General features: G+C 40.1%; 1 protein-coding gene across 7 annotated transcripts in view; it reads right to left on the minus strand.

The window, feature by feature from the left end:
* Positions 1-12,052, minus strand: part of ADAMTS9 (ADAM metallopeptidase with thrombospondin type 1 motif 9) — an 813,664-nt gene that overhangs the window by 705,452 nt on the left and 96,160 nt on the right. The window lies entirely within an intron of this gene.

The raw sequence follows: 12,052 nt of genomic DNA on the forward strand, positions 1-12,052 counted from the left end.
TTTACAATCTCCCTCCACTTCCCAACTCAGATTCTGCTGATGTCCTCCTTTTCTACAGACTGGCTTCTTCCTAGTGGGCAGCTAGAAGGATGGAACGGTAACAGGAATGTGAATGCAGACAACTCCAGGTTTCCATCATCCCTGCTTAATCCCATCACAGCTTCTCTAGTCCACCACCTCTCTACATAAAATTGCAAGGAAGGATTCTGATTGGCCTGGATTGGATCACATGCTCATCCCCGCAGCCATGGAAATGGGTAACTGTGATTGGCCAGGCCTCCTCTGTGTGCCCATTCCTGTGGCCACAGGTCTGTATCCTGTCATTGGCAGCTCCTCAGTACCACATGGAGTGGAAGAGGAACAGTTCCTAGAAGAAGGAGAGTGTTTATTGTTCTGAGAACGTGGGTCGGAAAACAAAAATAACAGATATTCACCAAATCATTCCATTAAGCACTTATTTCCACTCATATACTCTGACCTTCTTTCACCTTAACCCACAAGCTCTGCTTCCAATTAAATAGTCCCTGTAATAACCCTTATAAATACAAGCCTTTTGGATCCCATCTTAAAGCCTCACTTCAACTCATTTTTATACTGAAAGAAATTCATCCTAGTAACCAGTAAATAAAAAGCAATTTAAATGTTTACTACAGTTTGATAAGGAAAAAAGCCAACTCTTGTAACATCAGGAAAAACAGTCTCTTACCAAACACTCCCTCTTTCTCAAACTCCAAGATGCATGAAGGCAAACACCAACAACTGCTCTTTAAACCTGTCCCACTTCTCATTTCCCCCTTATTATTTCTATTATTTTCCTCCTGCCATCTGCTCTTTGCTTTTTAGAGCAATGAACTAGTGTCCCCAGACCTCAGCATGTACAGTGATGAAGAATAAAGACCAAGAAGCTGGTGATTAAGACAGGAACCTATTTGGTAGAGTAGAAGTGGTGGAGCCAAGCTAGCAGAGTCAGGTTTTTCTTTAGCAGGTGAAGAAGAGAGGGGTCTGTGAATATTCACATGATGATATATTTGCCCTGCTATACTCTATTCATTCAAAGTCCAGCTGACAACAGGCTCTCATTCCACCAACTCATTGATAACCAGGCAGGGCTGTACAAAGCACGTAGACTAGACCATGTTCTCATGAGATGTTACACAACAAAAGAGCTTAGTAATCAAATAATCTGGAAATGTTTTCATATTATATCCCTCCATTTGAGACGTATGATGCACCTTAATGACTCTGACAAGTTGTGCAGTAAACAAATGTGTTTAATTTTTTAACTCACATTTCAAAAACAAATTTGTTGATTAAACTCTTCAAGGTAACACCTATTAACAGTCTTGGAATAGACGTTGAGAATTTCAGCACCATGAGGTTTGTGGATAATAACATCATCTCTAGGAGAATTTTTTTTTTTTTTGGAAGGCTCACCCACACAACAAAGCTCTGATGGTGGAGATGGTGAACACGTGGCTGGTCGGTGGGAGGTACCTGGTACCCTCTGATGGCTACTCTTCTACTGCCTGTATTCGGCTTGAATTGCTCTCCATATACCAGTCCTGAGCTACGGGGTACCATGAGTAATGGAAGAGTAACTGTGGTCCCACTGGAGGCCTCCCTCCCATCAAACCAGTTCAGTGCTCTTACAGCCCCTGTTGCGTCTTGGGCGTGTTAGCAGATTCCTACAAAAGGGACCAAGTGCTGTTTAGCAGTGTTTCAGGAACCTTCTCCAGGTTCCTCCCATTTTTGGTATTAAATATGCTTCCTCCATCTTGCCATTTCTGGCTGAGAACCCACACGAAGGCTTTAGGTTGCGTTTCCATCTCTCGCCCTGGCCCTATTGATTTGATGTTTTATTCCAGAGTTCTAGTTCCAGCTCCAAATCTGCTCTCATACTGCAAACAGTAGGTCAGCCTCACCCTGTTAAACTCAGATTCCAGAATCCCAGCTCAGGAATGAACTTCTCATCTACCACTGGTCTGCAAAAGGAAAATAAAAGTTCCCCTCCTTTAAGACATTTCATAAATTTTACCTCTTTCTTTTGTCAAATTGAATGCTTCCTACTTGCATTACAGTTATGCATATTCATGACCTAAATCCCTACTCCACCTCCTCTAAGATCTCAAGCTTGTTAAGGACAAAAGTCTGTAACAGTTTTTTTTTTTTCTGTATCTTTTATAATGCCTAGGTAAAGTCCATTGCATGCAGTAGGCACTCAATGAATGTTTATTGGCTCAATGAATAAAATAATGAATTATCCTATATATAGCATATGGAATTTTGCTATTGAATACCAAGAGAAAAGACAACATATTCATCAATGCAAGAGGTAAAAGATAACAGTACCTCTTGTTAATTTAGAATGTTAATTGCAAAGTGTGGTAATTCCCATAGTGTGGTGATTTTGCCTCTCTCCCTCCACCTCCAGGTACCTCTCACAATGTCTGGAAATATATTTCATTGTCACAACTGGGATAGGGGAAGCAAAGCTATTGGCGTCTAGTGGGTAGAAGCCAGGGATGCTGCTCAACATCTTACAATGAACAGGACAGCACCCCACAACAAAGAATTATGTGACTCAAAATGTCAGTAGTGCCACTACTAAGAAACCCTGCCACAGAGGTCAAGCAAAAGCCCTCCTTTCCACTGCCCAATAACAAAGGCTTGCTAAAGAAATTAATAGCCTAAAAAGATTGCAAATAGAATTCAAGCTTTTTCAAGGGCTTCAAGTCACCTGACTTGCTCTCATCAGAGTAGTCGTTATTATTGTTATTATTCCACTCTGTAATCACCCAGAATGCTTCGCTTATGCTGTGTGTTTGACCAATTGGTGAAATGAGTTGCTTAAATGCTTTCACTTCTTACTGATGCTTTTGTCTATATTACAGGGTAGAAACCAAATTTAATTCCCTAGTCATAGGACAAATATTTACCACAAACAATAGCATTCCAACAGTTTGAATCCCTCACTGCCAGAATGGCTTCCAGAAGAGAAATGGTAAGCACAAATGCTCAGTTAGTATTTAAAGACCCAATTGCTCATAAGCCAATCAGCACAGGCACAAATTACTGCTTTCTTCACTTGACAACTGCTGTTTTTACCTTGACATATCCACTTAAAAATCATTTCTGACAATCCTAACAGCTTTAAATCAGTCTAATTGAAGTAATACATTTTTGCTAGAAAAGTGTTTGAAATTATACAGTATTGCACAGTTCACTTTTCAAATCAAGTTACTGAGTGCATTAATAAACGCCAGAAACACCTCCACTGACATATGGCCCGCTATCAAAGGAAAACATTTCTAATGTTCTTCTGGAAGTTCCTAACTGCAAAGTTACAGGTGGCCGAAAATGCTTAGAGAGTTTTTCTGTATTGTATCAGCACCATGTCCTCCAATATTACTTTAAACAGATGTGGTTGGCAAATTCTGGCAAGGTTCCCAACGATCCTCACCTCCTGGGACCCACACCTTTCTGTAATCTCCTTCCCACGAGTATGTACAGGACCTAGTGACTCACTTCTAACAAACAGAATATAATACAGGTGACGGGATGTCATTTCCATGATGGGGTTACAAAGGAGTCTGACTTCCGTCTTGCTAGCCTTCTCTGTCTGTTGCTGGCACTCTCTCTCACCTTCTCGCTCCCTTGTTACCATGTTGTCTGTTGCCCTGTGGAGAGACCAATGTGGCAACCAATCGAGAATGGTCAAGTGCTCATAAGGAACTGAAACTCGGTCCAACAACTCACAAGGAAGTGAATCCTGCCAACAAACACGTAAGTGGGCTAAGAAGCAAATCCTTCCCAGTTAAGTCTTGAGATGACTGCAGCCCCATGAGAAACCCAGCTAAGGTGCCCCTGGATTCCTGACCCACAGATCTGTGAAATAAGAAATATACTGTCTTTTTCAGCTGATAAGTCTTGGGGTAACTTGTTACGCAGCAATAACTACATGATGTGACCCCCAGATCTTTATCCCTCTTTTTAAAATCTCTTTGTCCATAAAAGACCCATATCTCCTATTCCTTGATAGTTTTTTTTTTATGGTTCTACCATACTCTTAAACTGAACACTGCATCTCCTGACCCCCACACATGGTGTTTATCAAAAGCATGCTCCTTTACCCTCTTTTTTCCCCTTCCCCAAAGCCTAAATGAATGGAACAAGAAATGTAATCCCAGCCATTTGGATTCAGAGCATGGGTGTCATCATTAACTTCTCCGTTTTCTGCACTGACATACCTACACACAGCTTTAATGACCTCAAGCTGGGCCTCCAACCTTCACAAAGGTTCTCCCATCCCTCCCTCCCTTCTTATTGTTTCCTTATGTCAGAACTCTTATAATTGTCCAAAACAGGTTTCTTCTCAATTCATTTTGTACATGCAAAGCCAGATGACACCTCCTACACCACTACTCTTCTCATTTTACATGAAGCTTTTGCCTAAAAATCTAGAGAACTCTCATTCGTGTTTTTGGTAAATTACTACTGACCATGATATTCAATCTGACAGTGCACCTGGCATGCCAGGTTCTATCCCTTTTGTGACCAGGACCTTATGAAAACTTGACTTCTAAGGTTTAGTGTTTCCAAGTCTTAGAGCAAAATAAAACAGCACAGCCAATGTGACATATATCCATCCAGGCTGTTGTTGCAGGTAAGGTTTTCAGGAAGTGGACTGTGAGATGGAGATTATCGCCATGAGAGACGATTATTAAGGAGAACTTCAAAATTGATGGTGGGATAAAGAGGAAAGGAGCAGGACTGGGCATAGGGAGAAGCTGGGCAACACCACAATCACTACAAAGGACTCAGCCTCCTTCAAAATAACATCTTTATTCATCAAAGCCTAAAACTAGAAACAACCCAAAATTGTTCATCAACAAAATCAACTGTAGTGTATTCACACAAGGAATACTATGCAGCCATGTTCTTAAAAGAACAAACTACTGTTAATGCAACAACATGGATGCCTTTCACAGACATAATATTAATCAAAAGAAATCAGACACTGAAGGGAGATTATTATTATCACTGGATGATTCCATTTATATAAAGTTTAAGAAGTGACAAAACTAATCTACGGTGAAAGAGGTCAGAATAGTCCTCTTAGGGAAAACGGGTTCTTCACTGGGAAGGGCCACGAGGGAATTTTCTGGGGTGCAGGATGCTGAAAACATTTTGTCTTAATCTTGGGGGTTGTTACATGGTATATACGTATGTAAGACTTAAACTATACACTGAATATTTGTGCAGTACAATGGATGTATGCTTTTTAAAGGGGAAAAATAAGCATTAGCTTGAACAAAACAGCAATTATCCCAAACAAATGTGTCCATCTTCCTTGGCTAGTCACCTGAGGTTGCAGTCAATTGTTTTTTTAATTTTTTAACATCTTTATTGGAGTATAATTGCTTTACAATGTTGTGTTAGTTTTTGCTGTATAACAAAGTTTATCAGCTATATGAATACATATATCCCCATATCCCCTCCCTCTTGCGTCTCCCTCCTACCCTCCCTATCCCACCCCTCTAGGTGGTCACAAAGCATGGAGCTGATCTCCCTGTGCTATGCAGCTGCTTCCCACTAGCTATCTATTTTACGTTTGGTAGTGTATATATGTCCATGCTACTCTCTCACCTCGTCCCAGCTTACCCTTCCCCCTCCCCGTGTCCTCAAGTCCATTCTCTACGTCTGCGTCTTTACTCCTGTCCTGCCCCTAGGTTTGTCAGAACCATTAAATGACGTCAATTTTTAAAATAAATTTTCATGGGAGTTCCCTGGTGGCACAGTGGTTAAGAATCCGCCTGCCAATGCAGGGGACACAGTTTTGAGCCCTGGTCTGGGAAGATCCCACATGCCATGGAGCAACTAAGCCCATGCACCACAACTACTGAGCCCACGTGCCACAACTACTGAAGCCCATGCACCTAGAGCCCGTGCTCCACAACGAGAAGCCACCGCAATGAGAAGCCCACGCACTGCAACAAAGAGTAGCCCCTGCTCACCGCAACCAGAGAAAGCCCGTGCGCAGCACTGAAGACCCAATGCAGCCAAAAATATATAAATAAATAAATTTATAAAATACATTTTCATTGGCGTACAGCTTATATGCATATCTCTACCTGTAAAGTATAGGACACAGGTACCAATACAAAAGAGAAGACACTTGTATAATGGTAATAGTAATCTCTGAGCACCTTAATTGCACGTAATTTTCATTTTCTCTTTTTCACCTCTTTGATATTGTAAAATGAACACTGATTGTTTTTTCTGTTGAGGGGAGGAGTGATTATCCTTTAAAGATGCATTATAATTCATTGAAGAATGGGCTAAAAAGAGAAAGGCAATACCGAAGGTGAGGTTATAAACACTGTAACCACTTAGAGTGTATGCTAAAAAGCAAGGTGAAAGGGAGTATCTTTTTCAGGACAGGAGAGTGGGAGTCAGTACGGAATGCCCATGGGGGAAAGGTGCCATGTTAAACACTGGCTGAAAATGACCCACGCTGAAGTGATGATGCATTCAAATGGGAATGTCCAATTTGGAGGACCAGAGCATAATTGCTGACAACCAGTTAGGGATTTCTGGTAAGCAGCTGACAGAGACAGAAGGGGTATCCCTGAAACATGGCTCTGATCTTCCAACCAGCAGGTAAATAAAAAAGGTTGTGAATTTGTCAGATTCCAAAGGCTTCTAGCCATCCTGACTCAGCCATCACTTCACAGTGATCAGACCACTCCCAAAGCCCCTTATAGTGAAGCACCACATTCTCTGCCAGCGCAACTCAGGATCACGAGTCCCCAGGGGCAGCTGAAGGAACACAGACATTTCAATGAAGAGTTTTTATAATAGGTTGGAAAAGGTTCTCTCACAAGGAACACTGAAAGCCCACAAAAAGCAAAACTTTCATTTATCTCTTAGTAGAAGTAAAACAATCATGAAAATAATAATTTAAGGATTTCTATTTGAGGAAGGAACAGAGATGCAGGGTGTTGGCTGTCAAAGATGCCATTTGCCTTTGTGGGAGCTAAAATAGCCCTGTAATGAAAAGCACTAGTGCTTACTGCACGGCCTTGGGCAATTTATCTCTCCTGGCATCAGTGGGGAGAATGATCACACACATCTCATAGACTGTTGTGAGGAGTAATGGGAATTACATGTACTATGTGCACTTAGCAAGCACTTATTAATATTATTTGTTATGTGAAATAGACTCACAGACACAGAAAACAAACTTATGGTTACCGAAGGGGAAAGGTGGGGACGGGGAATAAATTAGGAGTATGGGATTAACAGATACACACTACTAAATATAAAATAGATAAACAACAAGGACTTAGTGTATGACACGGAATTACTTTCAATATCTTGTAATAACCTATAATGGAAAAGAATCTGAAAAAGACTATATGTGTGTGTGTGTGTGTGTGTGTGTGTGTGTGTGTGTGTGTCACTTTGCGGTACACCTGAAACTAACACAACATTGTAAATCAACTATACTTCAATAAGTAATAATAATATGTGTTACGTGATACATGCTATTGTCATGGTCATGGTTATGGGGCAGTTCTCACCAAAGCCTCTTTTTTGTTTTTAATTTTTATTATAGTATAGTTGATTTACAATGTTGTGTTAGTTTCAGGTGTACAGCAAAGTGAATCGGACCACAGTCTCTTCTGACATCTTATTCCAGTTTCATTCCTGGGGTAAAGTCTTCTTTTTCATGTCTCTTAGTGCGTGTTCTTCTTGCTAAAATAATCTAAATACCTTATAAAAGGTATACATGACAAGCGCCAGCCCAAGCCATCTGACACAAGGCCACAATAAGAGGAAGTGGGGTAGCACACTGCAGCCCCAGTGAGACAGAAGCCTACTTAAGACAACTACGCACAATCAGTTTACCTGGTTTTTCCCATTGGAGAGACACCAGAATCTTAACTCATAAAGTCTGGTATGAGCCTCTTGTCTAAGTACCTACATATGGGAATACACAGATGTGTTTAATCACAAAACCTGAGAGGCTCATGGAAAACGATGGAATCCACATTCTATAAAATTGGTAATCGAAGACATGTAGTCTGGAGCCACTCCTGAGGAACTGGTGATAACCTCTTAACAAAGAAGTGGAGGAAACAGTTCTCATTCTGTGTCTGGTAACGGACAAACTTTTTACTTTCTGTTTAGGTATTTGTTAGAAACATAGTATCCGAATTAAAAGGGTGGACTTCAGCATCAGAATGCCTGGGATTCTAAACCCAGCACCAATGTTTGCTAGATGTGTGATTTGGGTATATTACTAACATCTCTGTGCCTCAATTTTGTCAACAGTAAATGGATTACCTGTCTCGAAAAATGATTGTAAGCATTAAATAAACTTATTTATGATAAGGTAAAGCAGTTACTGCCTGGCGAACAGCAAGTAAATCTTCAGCTATTTTTATTAATTAATTCTTGATTAATGGACTTTTATTAATTCTTGATTAATGGACATTAATTTTTACTTATATTCACTTTAGAAATTTCAGAAAATAAACTAAAAGGAAGAAAAATAAATTGAAAGGGAGAAAATTTTAAATCTTCTTTTATCCACTCTCTCAGAGATAACCACTGTTAACATTTTGGAAAAGTTTTATTCCTTTTTTTCTTAAATATACAATCTTAGAACTAAGAATAAAGTATACATGGTATTTTGTAACCTAATTTGTTTCCACTTAACCATCAATAATTGGAAAAAATATCATATTTTTCACTTAACCATACTTCATAGAAAAAAAAATCCTTGTCATTAGGTATTCTCCTACCATATCATTATGCCTAATGAAGAATATTACATTGCTTAGGAGTATTTATTTAACCATTCCCCTATTACTAAATATTTAGAAGGTTGCCAAATTTTTACTATTTTTAAAAAATTCTTGAACATACTTGCTGGTGATTGTTTGTGCAGATCTCTGATCTTTTCCTTAAGATAAATTCCTAGGAGTCAAGTTTTCCAATATCCAAAATGAATAAACATTATTAAAGCATTTGGTGTATTCAGTAGATGTCTATTGGAATGCATCATTCCTTCCAAAATGCTCTTTACAATGCTGGCTGAGAATGTGATACTACAGTTCTTTGTCGCTTTAACCAGTCGAATCTATTTTCAGTTCCATTACAAGATCCATACTCTCTTCTGTGTGACAATGAGAAGGGCTTTTAAAACTCTTTCTGATAGAGGGCTTCTGATAGAGGGCTTCTGATAGAGGGTTGGGAGTCCTCCTGCCGATGCGGGGGACAAGGGTTCGTGCCCCGGTCCGGGAGGATCCCACATGCCGCGGAGCGGCTGGGCCCGTGAGCCATGGCCGATGAGCCTGCGCGTCCGGAGCCTGTGCTCCACAACGGGAGAGGCCACAGCAGTGGGAAGCCCGCGTACCGCTAAAAAAAAAAACCAAAAAAAAACCTCTTTCTGATAGAAAAGAATCCTTTCCTTGGGCTTTTAAGCTAGAACTGGATTATGCAAAAATATGAAGCCCACAATACTTATTGTGTAACCTCTGGTAATAGCATCTCTAGATGTCCTTTATCATTTCAAGCTTGGTATTTTGTGAGTTCTTATTTACCCGTTTAACGCTTAGCTAGAGTGAGTTCCAACTCCTGAGCCACTCTCCACTTTCCTTTTTTCACTTTCTGGCCTGGAATGTTAACTTTTCATAAACCAAAACAAGTTTTAAACAGGAAATCCCCAAACTTCAACAAATTTAGAAACTGGTACACGTGTCAAGTATCCTCTAGTGGCTTCTCCTTGGAATTAGAATAAATCTCAACTCCTTCCACCAACATGCAGAACTACAGAAGATCTAGCCCGTGGCTAGTTCTCCAACTGCACTGCTGCCTCTCTCATTCCTTTGCCCACCAAACTCACTAAACAAAACATTCGTCAGGTCCTTTGACACTCCAAGCACCTTCTGACACTAGAGGCTACACATGAGCTTTTCCCTCTGCCTGGATGCTTTTTTGCTTCTTTTTGTCATTCAGATCACAGCTCAAGTCACATCTCCTCACAGACATTACCTGGCCATTCAATCTTAAGATGCCTCACACTCACTCACTCTACTCTTTCTCCCATCACTCAATTTGTCTCTGCAGTACACTTGTTATTTTCTGATCTTGAATAATATCAAAGACCGTAACTGTCTTGATCCCTGCTGTATCCCTAAGAACTGGTGCCTGGCACATAGTAGGTGCTTAATAAATATTTATTGGAAAATTTTGCTGAATGGATTATTTTAAAACTTGCTTACTATATATCCTGCTTGAAACTGCTAGCCAAAGCTGAGTTCTGGAAGGAGGGAGATGCTATAATGAGAATAAGGTGAAACTCTGTTCAAGGAACATCTATTATACAGGTCTTGGAAAACCAACTGTAAGCAGTTTTACAGATATCAAATAGGAGAAGAGAGATTTGGGGAATTTAAAGAGAAACTTCCTTCTGACTGTCAAAAAGGGATGGAAAGAGAGAGCGTACAGGAGCTGGAGCAGAAGAAAGGAAGGAAAGGAAGGAGAGAAGAGGAGAAGCGAGGGAGGGAGGGAGAGAAGAAGTGAATTCAAGATGGGTCTTGAAATGCTATGTGGTTGAGACCTTACAGAGGCACAAGCCACATGTAATGAACCCACAGAAAACAAGAATGATGTATTACTGGGCAACCAAGGAGAGTTTCAAGGAGGAATTTGAACTGACCTTGTAGAATTTGTACATTTTTTTTTCCTAATAGAAAGAGAAGGAAAAGAAAAACAGCAGAGCCCAAACAAAGGTAAGCAGGAACAAAAGTGCAGGGCTGGTTCAGAGAAATGGAGGTCATGTTGTGGGGCTGGTGTATGAATACAGAGGGCGATCAGAGGGAATCCTGACAGCTAGTATGTATGTATCTGGCACATTAATTCCCCACGTGCGCCAGTTGTGACCTGTAGCAAGAACAAAGGCCACTTATAACCCATGTTCTTACTGGTTTCCTTTCTTTTTCTCTTTTCCTTGACGTCTTTATTGAGATGTAATACACATATTAACCAACTCACCCATGTAAGTGTACAATTCTACGGTTTTTAGTAGAGTCACTGAGTTGTGCAACCAACACCACTATCTAACTCCAAAATATTTTCATCACCCTGAAAAGAAACCCCATACCCACTAAGTCAGCCCTCACCCCCACCCTCTATCCCTGGGCAAACACTAATCCACTTTCAGTCTCTATGGATTTGCCAGTTCTAGACATTTCATATAAAAGGAATCCTACAATATCTGGTCTTTTCTGATGGGCTTCTTTTACTAAGCATAAAGTTTTCTAGCGTCATCCTTGTTGGAGCGTGTGTCAGTACTTCACTCCTTTTCGTGGCTGAAAAATACTACACTGTATGGATATAGCACATTTTATATACAGTTCATCAGCTGATGGACATGTGGATTATTTCTACCTTTTCACTATTATGAATAATGCTGTTCTTAACATTCATATACAAGTATTTCTATGAGCATATATTTTTGTTTGTCCTGGGTATATACCTAGGAGTAGAATCATTGGGTCATATGGTTCACTCTATCTTTAATATTTTGAGAAATGGCCTATTTTCCAAAGTGGCTGTACTATTTTACATTCTTACCGACAATATCTGAGATGCCAGTTCCTCTCCATTCTTGCCAACACTTATTGCATCTGTCACTTTGATTATCGTCTTCCTAGTGGATGTGAATTGATATCTCATTGTAGTACCTCATTATAGTTTGATCTGCCTTTCCCTAATGACTAATTATGTTGAGCATCTTTTATTGTGAGTACTGGCTATTCTATTTCTGCTCAATCTACTCTTCACACAGAAGCAAAATTATAGTCTTTAACCTACAACACCAGGTCTCAATACTCCCCTGCCTAAAACTTTACACGGCTACCCCACTACACTTGGACTAAAATTCAAATCCCTCCCACAATATACTAGGCCCTGCATAGTATTACAACTTGAAATTACTAATTTGCAATTATTTTACTGACTTTAATTTACTAAAATAATG

The sequence above is a fragment of the Stenella coeruleoalba genome, assembly GCF_951394435.1.
Source record: "Stenella coeruleoalba genome assembly, chromosome: 10".
Classification (NCBI taxonomy): Eukaryota; Metazoa; Chordata; class Mammalia; order Artiodactyla; family Delphinidae; genus Stenella; species Stenella coeruleoalba.